Raw genomic sequence first — 14,502 nt, forward strand, 5'->3', positions numbered from 1 at the left:
CAGAGAACTAGCGATGCGATACACAAATAATCCAGATTCTGTCGGAGTTTTTGTTAAAAGTACAGTCAGCACTTTCCAGAAACTTTCCCCCCGTCTTTTCTCTCTCAGTTCACACTTTCGTCCTTGGGAGAGCTCCGTACCGATGACGTCATTTAAAAATGAGCGCACCTTTACTGTAAGTTCGGTTGCACGCATGCGCATAGGAGACGTGTATTAAAAGCGAAAATTGAAATGTTTCGATAATTTGATTAATTCCTTTGACTTTTTAAATAAGTAAATTACACTTTTTTTTCATAAAAATAATTAAATAAAAAGTAGACAACGGCTCATTTCAAAATATAAATAAATAAACTACACAAGCTACTATGTTCCCCCCCAAAATCTCAATTTCTCAGTTAAGACAGTAGTGTAGTTGACTCAATTCTTTCTAAGAATTAATTAAAATGAACTGAAAGCAAATTAAAAAAAAGTGGTGACACACAAAACTATCTCAAAAGTTCACAAAACAGTTCATTTACACAATTACTCTGTTTAAAATAAAATATGATATGACCATACCTGAAAGTCATTGACCAGATTGCAAATCTGTCCCAAAGGTCTGAGCTTTGTGTCAAGTTTCAACAGCATGAAATCACCAAGCAACCCAGAGTAATTCCTGAGTCACCACAGAGTTATGCAGTTAAAAAAACAACTTTAATAGAGCATGTTATTCTACCAAAAACATCAAAATTAGAAAATAATGACTAGGAACATTTTTTCTTTCTTTTATTTATTAAATGTGTTTCTTTCAACTCAGCAGATTCCTTTGAAAACCTGTCAATTTGTGATGTTAAATCCATAAAGTCATGCAGTTACATGTTGTAAAGTGGTTTATTTAGGCAAATAAATCTTTTTTTTTCTATTTTCACATAAATATTATCTGCATTAAAACAAAAATGACTAATTTTCCATCTATAATCTTTGAAATCTTTTTTCAACATGTTCTTGTGGCATTTTTCTACTGATGGAGGACACATATTAAGAAAATTAAAGTATTTATTTATTTAAATATTGTGAATCATTTAAAAGGCTCTCTCCATCTGCTTCTGGATATTTGTTTTCTTTTATTATGACAGTTATCTTTGTTGGCCGTTGGGCTTGGATTCCTGCTGAGCAGAACAATTTGTTCTTAAAATAAAGTAACTTCATACCTTAACTATCTGCCTCCTGCTGGTGTGTCCTACATTTGGATCCTCAGTAACAATCAGGTAGTTATAATAAGCTGATACAGCTCTTACTCTGCGTTCTCTTCATTGTACCTGTTAACTATTCTGCCTTCCAGCCTGAGGATCCAAACCTTTGTCTGCTTTGCATTTCCATATTCCTCCACCTCTCAGGCCCTCCCAATAATCCATTGTAATGCCCTTTTCTGCTGTTCGCTGGAGTGTTTGCTCTGTGGATCATGCGCGGGGAAGGCATGGAAACCAAGTGTTTACAGAGGGAAAGTAACAAAGTAAGGGCGCTGATGCAAGACCTTTTACAATAATGTGCTTAATAAAAATGCAGAAATGCATTTATATTAAAAATGCTCTGTTTTGGGAGTTGTATGACTTGGTTTGTTAAGTACTTAATTAGGAAAATGAGTAGGAAAAATGTCAGGTTGTTGATGAGATGTAAGAATTTTCCCAACTTTGAGATCCTCTTATTGTTTATTCTTTTAATTTGAACAAAATAAATAAAAATACACTTTCATTGATAATTAACCAAATAAAATACATCTGTTGTAATATACAATTATTTAACAAAGATGAGTTTAAACAACAATCTTCCACTTAAAGGTTAAACTTGCAGGTATAACTGTGTTTGAATTTTTTTAATTCAATTTAAAGATATATTCAATTTATCTCGGGAAGGGGCGGAGCTACAGGGGGGCACCAAAAAGCTTTTCCATCCCAATGTTTAGTCAATATTAGAACTTTCATCAGCAAAAATGATCAATACAAGTTTCTTTACGAATTGCAAATATAAGCAAATAACATTTTTTAAATTAAATAAAAACACTTATAATAATAAAATAGTTAGAAATAGTTTTTTTTTTAATCTTTTCATTTGTTATAGCCTTCTACTATTGCCCCCTTCCAAAGTCTTCTGCCTCCAAAAATGTTTTAGCTCCGCCCCTGATTTCAGGCCATGCATTAGAAAACAAGATCAATTAAATACAGTTCATTTAAACAGCTCAGGTTAATTTGAACACAGTTAAGAACAGTACAATGCATGAAAAAACTCAAAAACTTAAAAAAAACAGAGTGGGATGCTCAGTAGAACAAAATAATAATGTGGACTGCATTGGGGCAAAAAGGCCAACTCGACATGATAACTGAAACAACAGTAAAAGGTCAGGGATTTCATCTGTGTGGGAGTATTCTAAAAAGTTTAGCATTTACCATAAATTCTACAAATAAATCAGTGAGGATAAAAGCAAAATTCATCACGGGATGTCAGGTCCTGCTTTCCTTTATTTATACAAGACAAAGGACTTTTTTTAAGCTAATTCTGTTTGTCTTTAATAAAATGTTGTTCCTAACAGCAGCTCCAAACAGCTCTCTCTGTCATGTTCCCTTTTCTGCCTGCAGGGGTTACTGTTAGCATACTAATAGGGTGGAAGGGTTGCATATTTCTCTTAACATGCTGTGAACACAAATCTCCAAACAAACTAAAAAGAAAAGATGAAGTAAAGGTCAAAAATGATGCTTGTGAAGATCACAAAGAAGCTACTTGTTTACATAATTGAATCAAATAGTTCACATGTTCCAGGAATCCTGCTTGCTTCTAGCGGTTATATGATTTTGCCTGGGCAAAGTGAGTCACATGTTTCTAAATGTCACGGTAACGCAGCGGCAATATCTCTACACTGGAGAGAAACAGCAGCACAAGAAAAAGCCACTCTCTCGTTTACAAGTATTCAATAAGTTTTGACCTCAAATCTATTTGTTTGATAGCGTTTGCTCTCCACACGCTTGTTTCCTGCTTTGTAAAGGAATGATTTGTGAAGAACAAAGAGGGCATCCAGAGAAAGCTAGAGAAGACAGGGGGAAGAAAAAGAACCAGATTTAAGTGTTGATCATTAGTGAATGGCTCCATTTGTAACAAAATTAATGCTGTAATAGACTCTCCCCCACTTACAGAATCCATTTTCTCCCTCGTGATGTCAGCATCAGCACTCCCGAGAGCAGCAAAGCGTCCATTCTGGTGTCAAGATGAAAAATCATAGGTGATTTCTCTGGAAGTTATATTACAATGGTCACTTAAGGTAATGCGCATGACAGTAGGCTTGTGATTAATTAATTTCCTTTTGATTCGGTAAAGACAGTTCAAGTCAAATGCAAGGTTACTGAAGCTGAGTCAATCCTTTTAACTGCAGCTGGCGAGTACAGTAGTCAGTGCTGGAGGTATCAATTTATTGCTATCATTCCTCATCATAATAGCTGCTGTTGGCCTGTAGCACCTCACGCATTCAGTATGTTATTCAATGCATGCAATTAAACCCATGCAGCAAGGGACATCACTTTCAAATGAATGCCACTGGAGCCAGGTCAGTTTACCAGGTAACCACTAGGTGGCGCATAACAAGCAAAGGCACGTCTCATTCACTGTGATGACCACAGAATGCTTGCATGTCTGTTATGGTCCAAAACATCTGTGTTTGATGTAAGATCCATGACAAGTGTAGTCAAGTGGATTTTTAAAAACGTTATTAACAAATTTTATAATTGACACTGAAAATGCACTCAGACAGGTATGTGGCCTTTTGATTGACACATGGTAGTTTATTCTCCAGTTCTAGACCAGCCTTCCCATTCAATGGATTCTCACTCCCAACTTGCCATATATGGACTTACGGTTTGGGCCCCCTCCACATAATTTTTTTACGTTCTTGGTGTCCCCAAACCCGTCTTTTTTTTTTTTGTCACACCGTCTGTTCCTATTAAAACAGGGGTTCCCAACCTTCGAACTATGAACCGGTACCAGTCTGAGGGCCGCTTGGTAGACAGGGAAAAAAATACATGTGTTAATTAGGGGTCCCCAACCCTCGGGATGCTGACCAGTACTGGAGCAGTACCCTAACCCTAATTCAAAGAGCCCATTTTTTGTTATCAGGTGTGTGACATTTAGGATCAGGGATGGTTGGGGAATGGTTTGCCCCCATGGGGATCCGGGATGGTCATGGAGCGTACACTACCACTCTACCTCACTTGACTGGCCCCCTTTTTTCTTCCTAACCTGGTACCCTAACCTTGTATTGGCTCCACGTCCGGTACCAGGTTAGGAGAACAAGTGTTAGGGCTGGGTCCAATACCGGTCCGGTACTGGACAGTGTCCCAAGGGTTGGGAACCAGTGGTTTAATGAGAACAGTCAGCACGACAAAAAACGACTAGTTGGAGAACCCCAAAGTGCCAAAAAGTGATGCAGACGGGGCCTGAACCATTTTTACACATATGACGAGTTGAGAGTGAAAATGTGTGGTCCTATTTGGCTGTTTTCAGAAATAGCTTCTGGGTATGAGCTAAATGTGTGCTTATTTAAAGACCCACTCCAATGAAAACGGTGTTTTTATTGTTTAACATATTCTTTTTTCTCATGATAAAGGACATATAAGTCGAAAATTTGGCTTAGAATGTCATTTCTTACTATTTCTTTATTAAAATTCTTGGGAATCAGGACCAGACAAAAATTGCTGTTGGAAAAACTTTTGATGTGCTTTAAGTCCACAAGCACCTTGTTCCACTCCATTTAGATGCATTCACTCAAATAGATCCAAGTGCGTCTTTGTTTTCCTAGTCTGAGCTGGCATAACTCTGATATTGCTCACCATTTTTGCTCCATTGGTAAAGTTAGGTTGGAGTTGTGAGGGGCTGTATGCTAGTGGTAAACAGATGGATGATGAGTGATGGCGGTGGGCCTATTTTCCTCCACAGGCAAATTTCTAATGAACCTCTCCCTCTTTGTTGACTAAAAAAGGACAGTTTTTTTTTCCATTTTTGGCAAAAACTGCTAAATAATAATAAAAATGGCCACTGGGAATGCTTTTAGAATAGATTAAAAGATTATTTGAGTGGGACTTTAAAAGAGTCAGATTTTTAATGGAGACAGTGAAATAGTTAGCTATGTATTTGTCTTGTTTTTGGCCAGTTTATATGTAGTTTTTCTGTTTCTCCTTCTACTTGCGCAAGTTTTGATACTCGTTTGCATTTTCCACACTAAAGCATTAATATTTCTCTGGTAGGTTTCACATTGTGTTGCAGTATCTACAAAAAGATTGTTGATGAAGTTATAAGGGATAGAAACAGGTCATGTGACCACACATCCATTGATTTATACAGACACCCTTGAAATATGGAGATTGATTGATTAAGAAGTGTCTAACAAAACTCATTGACATTTAAGTTTTTATCATGCCGTTCGAAGTGTATGTTGTACAAGATGTCTCAAACCAGACAGCAGATAGTGTTCTCTCATGATGCAAGATCATCATCTGTAGAAGAAGTTAAAAAAGACCATCTATCCTTCTCCTGTGCTCCTCTGCTGTCAGAACCAGCACCACGATGAAGATGAGTGTGAGAGAGATCGGCTTGTGAGAGCCTTCCATCTCCATCCGTCAGCCTGAGCTGAAACCTCTCACAACCGTTCCGGGGACTGATGAAATAAAAGAAAAGGACAGAAGGGAACGCAGTCATCCACTTCCTCAGCCTCTGTGTTCTGCCCCTCCCCGCTGTGTTTTTCCAACAAGATGACTCTAATAAAAGAACGCTGACACAACAGCCCACATGTTTAGAAGTGCTGGTAAGCCATGGGCTTGTTTTTAATTTGAGCACAGATTCAGGGTGTTGCCTAAGGGTGGCGGTGCCATAAGCTCCCTTTTCTGCTCAGATATTATTAACACGGTGCCTTTGGACTCACATCAAGGATGATGAGGCCCGAGTGCTGGAACACAATCACAGAGCTCACTCCGGCACTGTCCAATCAAAAGAAGCACTACCCAAGACTTTAAAATAGACACAATGAAAGAAAAGCAGCTTGAGGAGATGAGATGTAAATCAAAAGTGAATTTAAAAGTGGAAGTAGCTTCAAATTGTGTTGGCCAACAATAACCCAGTGTGGTGAAGTGACAAACCCGTCTTTTAAAAAGAGAATCCATCCCATGTGTTTGGTGCTGCACGACCATTTGAAAACTCCACCACACAATGGGGGGCTTACTTTGATTCCATTCAGGAGTTGTTTTCCTTCAATCGGTGTCAGTCGATGTTGTGGGCTGTCAGGTCACATATGACAACGTAGAAGGTGGAGAAATGGAAGGATGGGGGCTCTCTGCTCCGTGGTCAAAAGCTCCCAACATTTGTCTTCATTAAAAACGTTGGTCTTTGAACAGATGGTCATTACCAGCGCCCCCTCTTTGGTCTCCCCACTATTCAGTACTTAGAGGACACTCTCAATTCCTCCGGGGATACCAGCAAACTGCACCGACATGGGAAAAAAAGTGGTGCAACTTTGGGACGACCGCTGGGGGCTTTATAAATCACCCTGTGATTTGTCTTTTCTAGTTGCTGCGTGAAATATTGAGAGCAAACAGTGTAAAAACTATTTGATGGAATTGATAGTCACAGTAAATGTTCACCAAGAAAAAAATGTGTCAATCTGTTCATGTGTATTAAATGTGCAAGGAGGTTCTTTAAATTCACTAAAACACCAGATGCCAAAGTCTGTGTGGATTAATAGGTGTTGATTAAAAGGAAGCAGGGTACAGATATTCAGTTTGAAGTGAGAATTACTTAAAGTTCACACAAACTTTTACGTTAAAAAAATGACAACTAATCCTACTTTTGTCCTTGTATTTATAAAAAATTAAAAAACCTTGTAAATGTGTAATGCTACGTTCACATTGACACTCTTTAGAGAACGAGGTAAAAGTCACAACCAGATACTGGCGCACGTCTGCCATCAACAGTTTGAAGAGGCTTGGTGTTAAATGTCAAAGCGGTGCAAACCTCGCCAACCTTACTCCAATTACTCCTTTCATGGGCAATTTTCCAATGGTCGCCACTTCCGTGACTTAGAAGAGATGCCATCCATGGGTCACGATCAAGTCTTAGTCCCTGGGTAGTGAAAGTTCAACCTGGTTTGACTTTCAACACTCGTCCAAAGGAGTCAAATTTGGATGTAGAGCCCAAAAACGATCGTAGAAGCATGTGAACGTGAGATTTTTGCATATATGTTTATTTACATAGACTTTTCATTGAAAGAGTCTGCTTGAATGCGTGTTGCCAAGGGAGGCGTTTACATAAAACAAGCAAGGAGGTCTTCTACTTTGGGTTTATGGTGCATTATTGATCTTCGCATGTTCTTTAACATAGCAATTTTACCATCAAGCAGACAAAGAAAGATATATAACAGATATACAGACCAAGAAGTGCACCTTCTTCACTTGTATCCAATACAAAAAATATATATAAATAGGTAAAGAGAGTCCGCTAGACAGACTCTCAACCAATCACAGAATTCTTTAAAAAAAGATGGTTAATTTGAATTTGACATTTGACTTATCAAAATAAGGGATTGAACTGCTTTTTTAATCGTCAAAGTACCAAGTGACCATAGTGACCATTTTGACAATCGATCACCAAGAGCAGGGTCAAGGGCTTTCAACAAATCTACTGCTCCATACTCTCACATTGCTAAAGAGTGACCCAGTAAAAATGAGTTGAATACTTATTGGGTTGTATTTCAATCAAACAAAAATGCAGTTTTACCTAAATTTATTTAGAAAAGACGAGATAGTTCAAAGAAATGCCGCCATGGAGTTAAGTCTTTGTTTCCGCAGTGAAGCACATAAATATTTTCTTTAGACAGCTCTGCCATAAGTCTCTCCAGCAGCAGCCGCCATGGATCCCAATTACTATAGCGATCACTCTTTAGCTGAGAGCATGGATTCTGACAGGCAAAGTATTATCCATCTTCATCATATTCATTATCAGGCAGCAGATGCAGGTGTCCTAGACTCCCACTGCTCAACGCCATTAGTGACTAACAGTTAAAGGAACCACAATGACTTTTGCCCCACAGAGAACACCCTCATGCTTTCTTTTCCTGGTATTTCCTATACAATGCATAGTTGAATTTGATAAACATAGTACCAAGACTTTCTTTTCTGCAGTTGTAGTTGTGGCAAATCGCTGACCAGAGAGGTTGACGTGTCCATGATACGCACACGGTCAAAAGTCACACAGCAGGGGGTTTGGAGCACATCATTTGTCCTAGCCTGATTATCCTGTGCTGTCTCGCTAACAATGTGTTCAGTGTGACAGACACATATTATGTTTGTTTCACACAAAAAGGGGGAGACGGAGGAGTATCATAGTAGTAGCTCGTTTGCCACCTATCGATCCAGCTTACACTCACACTCACATGGGTGGAAAGGGCAGCTCGCACCCCGCCGAAGGAACCTGTCAATGAGCACTGAGCCAAGATTGTAGGCGTTGCTTTGTGGTAACTCATATAAATCATCTCGTTAGCTTGTTCTCCAATGTGCTTTTGCAGCACCCGTCTGACACTGTGTTCCTGTTAAAGCTCATGAGATTTCCCAAATTCAAAAAAATAAGGAAAAAAAATAATAAAAGCTTTTGGGTGGGATCGTTTTCCTATCCTCTGGCACTTGGTCGAGGTCATTCTATTAGGTGGATTGATTTACATATAAATTGAACTTGCAGTATTACGCACCTCCTTAAACTCATCTGTTTCACTACTGTACCTCATTATCTGTCCTCCATACCCCAACAAGCATTTAATCTTCTCTTTCATATTGTCTTATGTTTCATTAAGTTTCAAGTGTTATTTATTAAAATTAATTTAGCTAATAACAGCCCCCCCACACCCCTTTCCCCTATAGTGTACCTATTCTAATGTGTTCGTGGCATCTGTGTATCCGGAGGTGAAATGGGAAATGTTGAAAATTCACTGGAATATGAAAAGCAATCATATTTTCTGTATCAGTAAGCAGGTCTGTGGTAGCTGGAGGTCATTCTTGCTCTCTGTTGTTGCTTGGGGAGGCATTTTATAAAATCCCTCAAGGCTCACCTAGTTAATTAAGTTTTTTGCTATTAGAACACTCTAACTTCCTATTTTACCACAATACAAAGACAGCTTTCTCTGGCTGCTGAGACACTGATAGATGGTATTTGTCTGATTTCTTGTTTTTACAGAATATTGCAAACAAAAAATTATACACAATTATTTCCTTTTCACATTTAGGTTAATTCTTTCTTTTTATTAATCAATGCGTTTCATTATTTATAACTATTTATTTATAACTCATTATATTTCAGCTATAATGAGTTTGATATATTTGTGTGATTTTGTTGTTTACAATCAATGCTTGAAATAAATCAAGTAATAAAAAGCATCTCATGTTGTGATACATCACAAGCCACAATGTTGCTGTTCACAGATTTTTAAAATGTTTCCGCTGTGTTCCCATTTTGAAATAGTGTAGCTATTTTGGCAAATTTAGGAAATTTCTGTTTTTTTAGGCTATTTTGGCATTCAGCTAATATTTCAGCTACATGCTAGCTGTTTGGCTAACAAAGGCTTTTCTGTTTTGTTTTGTTTTTATAGGCTAATTTGGAGTTTAGCTAATATTTTAGCTTTATGTTAGTTGTTTTGGCTAAATTAGACATTTTACCAGCTTTTTAGCCTAACTTGGAATTTCGCTAATATTTTAGCTTGCTATCAGCTTTAGCGATTTCAGCAATTAGCTTCTTATGCTATCAATTTCAACATCCTCGGCTATCAGCACTAGCATCTTCAACGGCCACATTCAGTTTACATTCACACAAGCATTATCGCAATATAATGCAATATATCTAGTTTTTCGTAGTTTTTTTAATCAATGCATTTAATTATTTCTTAAAATAAATCAAGTAAAAAAAGCATCTTATGTTGTGATACACCACAGGCCACGATGTTGCTGTTCACTGGTTTTTAAAATGTAAGATCTGCTGTGTTCCCATTTTCAAACCGACATAAAAACAGAATGGCTGTCTGTAAGGGAAAGTTTATGCAGTGGAGTTGTCTTGGAGATAAGGAATTTTAATGCAGTCAGAAGGTGGAAATGAAGCTCTAGATATAGAAATGTGTGGGTGTGTGTATGTGACTTCATGTACTGCCAAGACATAAATAAAGCAATAACATTTGTTGGGTGAGGTTCCTATCAAGGGTGAGAAAAGAAAGACGAAAGAAAGTGATTAAAACCTGCAAAGGGGAAATGTGTTCACATAGTTTTTCTGATGCAGCAGCAGAAGAAATACACAAAACTGATGCTTAGAAAATGCATTTTTAAGCTTTTGAAGATTTTACCACCAATAAACTGTCAAAAACGGTTCATCTTTTTCTGTTTTTTTATAAAGTTGCACCATTCAGGATAAGTGTTTTCAACAGTTATAGAAACCATATTTTTTTGCAGTTGGCCCTGTTGTTGTTGCGTTTCAGGGACTTTCCTTCCCAGAAAAAAAGCAGCGACTGCCTTAATTTATGTGTCCAAAGTGGCAGTAATTGTTTTGTGAACGGGGGAGGCTTGGGCTATGTGTAACACAAATGGGAGGAGAATTTTGTGGAAGGAGTAGTTTTCCACTCCCTTCATTTCATTCGGAATGCAAGAAGATACCATCAGAACATGCAAGACTAAATTAATTTTATGACAGATTTATGCAAACCAGCTGAACTCATACTTCATTATCTTAAGATTTTTTTTTTCTTGGATAAGAAAAATATGCTACAAAGGTCCCATTGAAAGAGGACTTTTTAACTGATATGAATCAGATTACTTCCAGTCATATTCAGTTAATCTGGATCTTGTTTAAAGACTCCAATGAAAATTGTATTTTTTGGTGTTTTTAATATGGGTTCTTGTAGCGTTTTTCTCAAAATAGAATTGATCGAATACCATACCGTGTTAAATTGATCTGAATTGATCTAAGCTTAATAGATCAATAATCGATTCATAAAAGTAGAAATCGATCTAATGCATAAAGTCCACTAGCTTGATGCTAATGTACAATGGGAATTCCCAAAGGGCGGCTAATGCTAACGCTTGGTCGACCTAAGCCTGCATTGCTGACTGAATGACTGAATCATAAACTCACAGGCATGAATTTTCCAAACTCTTTTAAAGAAATATTTTTAAAATAACCAGTTGTGGTCTAAAATGCTGCTTTTTGCGTCTTCTTTTTCTGTAATAAGATGTAATGCTATAGCATGATCGCCGCCTAGTGACTAAACTGAAACGTCCTCCAGGAGAGGCAGAACAATTGGAGTTCTCTGTTTGAGAATCTGTTTCAAGGCTCCAGTGAATCGAATTGAATCGATTCTGGAAATTTTTGGCGATACCCAGCCCTCCATAACAGTCTGTTTAAATGATTAAAAAAAGTAAAAAAATTAGTACTAGAGCAAAAATTAGGGCTCTGCAAATTACAGATTATTACTATAAACTATATACATTTTCTTATTTGTCAATTACTTCATATTAGCTAAGTGGGTTTCTTAGTCTAATTCGTTTTTAAAACATAATTTATAGACTTTAACAGTTCAAACAAATGAAAAACGACTGTATTACTTTTACCTACGAAATAAAAACAAGCTATTTGAATGACATCTGAATTTATTTTTTACGAGCAGCAATACTTGAATAAAACTCCAAAATTTACAAATGTCATCTTTTAACCTATAAATAGAAGCAAGAGGCCAACACGGACGCTATAAACCTGTAAAACCCATCACAGATTGTTTTTAGTAAACTAATAGGATGATGTAAATGCCATACAGACAAACAAACTCCCCCATTTTCTGTCAGTTTTTAAACCCACACAGCCACATTTATCAGTTTTACTAAATTACACGCTTCCATGAGTGAATTACAATGATGTGACACAGGCCTGATGGTTTGGACTCTTAACAACCCACTAAATATAACACTTTCCCCTATAGGGTTTAAAACCTATGAGACTTTTAATGGGTATGAATAAAATGTCACAGCAGTAGTTTTCGACGCAGGTATATAATCTTGATTTAATGTGACTGAAGAGCTGTAATTACGTAATAAAAACAGGACTCATGTAAATGACAGTACATTAGCAAAATCTGAAGACATAAAAGATTCTCTGAATTTTGGCCAATGTTCATTTATGCTGTGGAAATGTGTATTGTCAGAATTATTTATTGCCTTGTGTAGCTTACAATAAAAATTATTGTAACTATTTGTGACTGCTTGAGTTTTAGGTAAATCTGCAGGAGAAAAAGTTAGTCTCTCCTGACTGTTGGTCACATTTTTGCTCAAACAAACTACACTTATTGTTTATAGAGACTTTAAAACCACTGAAATTAAATTAAATTCCAGTTTGGGCGACTCAGTTTCAACTTAAAAGACCCACTCTGATCATCTTTTAAGCTATTTTAAAAGTGTTCTTAGAGGTACAGTTTTGATTAACATTATGCCATTTTTAGCCAAACTAGGACATATTTTATGCAGAGTTTAGTAGATATTTGCCTCAAAGTTGTGTGCGGGACTGGTTGTGTGGAGCAACCCCGCCCCCTCTTCCCCTTCCAGTTGCCGAATGTGCTCTGTACACACACTCTCCTGCTAGCTTACAGCCCCTCACAACTCCAACCTAACATTACCGGTGCAAGAAAAATGTAGAGCTATATTGGAGCTTTCCAGCCGTACAGTTTTGATACCTGCTCAGACGAGGAAAACAACACATGGATCTAGCAAAATGAAGCAACACAGGAAAATGTGGTTTAATTATATAATTTCCTAAGTAAGAAACAGCTTTTTTAAAATCTGCTTGTGAGTCGCAACAATTTATATAAAGAAATACTCAAAAATGCAATTTTAAGCTTAATTTTATGTCTTCCATCATAAGAAAAATGCCACAAAACATGTTGAAAACACCAAAAAAACACTATTTTTATTAGAGTGGATTTTTAAAGTACACTTTCTTATCATAATTTGGTCTGTTAAAAACACTATTTTTATTAGAGTGGATTTTTAAAGTACACTTTCTTATCATAATTTGGTCTGTCAACATTTATTTTATGCAATCATTTCATAAAATCCCTTTTTTCCCCCCTTGACTTCATAAAGTAACTTAAAGAGGAATCAATTCAGTTGGAAAGAAACTCAGAAACATTTTGACATAAAGAGACCTTTTCAAACCTGCTTTTGCAGTTTCAGAACACATCATGTGAACTTCCAATGATGACAGTCAGCTTCACATGTCAAAACTGTTGATAACAGAGGTAAAATTCACCCAAACTCTCTCTGCAGAATAATGAAGAGGCGCCGGGAAGTTTCCTTCGCCCGGAGCAACGCAGACTAAAACACCTCCTCTTCCTTCCCCTCGTTCCCGACTCAAATGAAAGATGCAAGCCAAGTCTGACAAGCTTCTGAAAACAAATATGATGACTGACAGACTATCGTGTTTTTCCAGCGAAAGCCAATAATGTGGAGTTTTATCGGGTCTCACTAGGCTTCACGTTGAAAAAGCTCTCCAGTGTGTGAAACTCATATCGGCAATAATAGATTTCAGGTTCTTTTCTTTGCATTCCTTTTGTTTGAGGAAGGAATTTAATAAGAATAAGGGGGGAAATTGCTCCTCTGTCCTTGGATCTATTGTTGTCAGCTTGGTTCCCATTTAGTGCTTTGACAGATTTGCTTGCAAACTTATGGGTACAACCAGCCCCACATTTACAGTGTTAGAGAAGTGACAGGTAGAGCTGATGATCAGCGCCATGCATGAGAGTAATAGATCCGTTTAGCGTTAATCAATGTCGCTCATGGGCTCATTGAGCAGTGCACTCAGCATCCTGCTTTTGTGTCAGGGAGCCTTTTAATCTAATTGGACATTAAACTCCTGTCATTATTCCTCATGCTCGGAGACTTATTTATGGCCCTCCTGCTTGCTTGTCTTTACCTTTTCATTACAGCACGCCAGTCTACATCAGCAAACTCATTAAAAGAAATGAATCAAAGGAGAGGGCCTGATGTGTGGCTAAAAAGTGTAATTTCATAAATGTGTGTTAGGCCGCCGAGCCCAGCGCATCACTCATGTTGTTTACAGGCTGTAACGTGTGAGCAGGTGAGGGCACTTTAATAATAAAGGCCTTTCACAAAGGCAGAATCAGCCCTGCATTTTAATACCGGGACCTGCTGAGAATGATTATCAGACCTGAAGGCAGTCAGCGGGAGTGCTCTCGCCACTGCAGCACGGAAATAAGAATACCTTAACTGTCCTGCAGTTTTAGAAACTTTTTTACCACAGCTCAGTGCCTTTCAGCAGATGACATTTTTTTGTTTAACTCTGAGAGACTGAAAAGTCAGATTTTATAAGCACATTGATGTTTGTTACAGAACTTATCTGACGCTTGGCTGCTTAAGTTACCAATTTTAAAGTCAGAACTTTTCTTCCTATATGACT

Source organism: Oryzias melastigma, linkage group LG12 (assembly GCF_002922805.2).
Source record: "Oryzias melastigma strain HK-1 linkage group LG12, ASM292280v2, whole genome shotgun sequence".
Classification (NCBI taxonomy): Eukaryota; Metazoa; Chordata; class Actinopteri; order Beloniformes; family Adrianichthyidae; genus Oryzias; species Oryzias melastigma.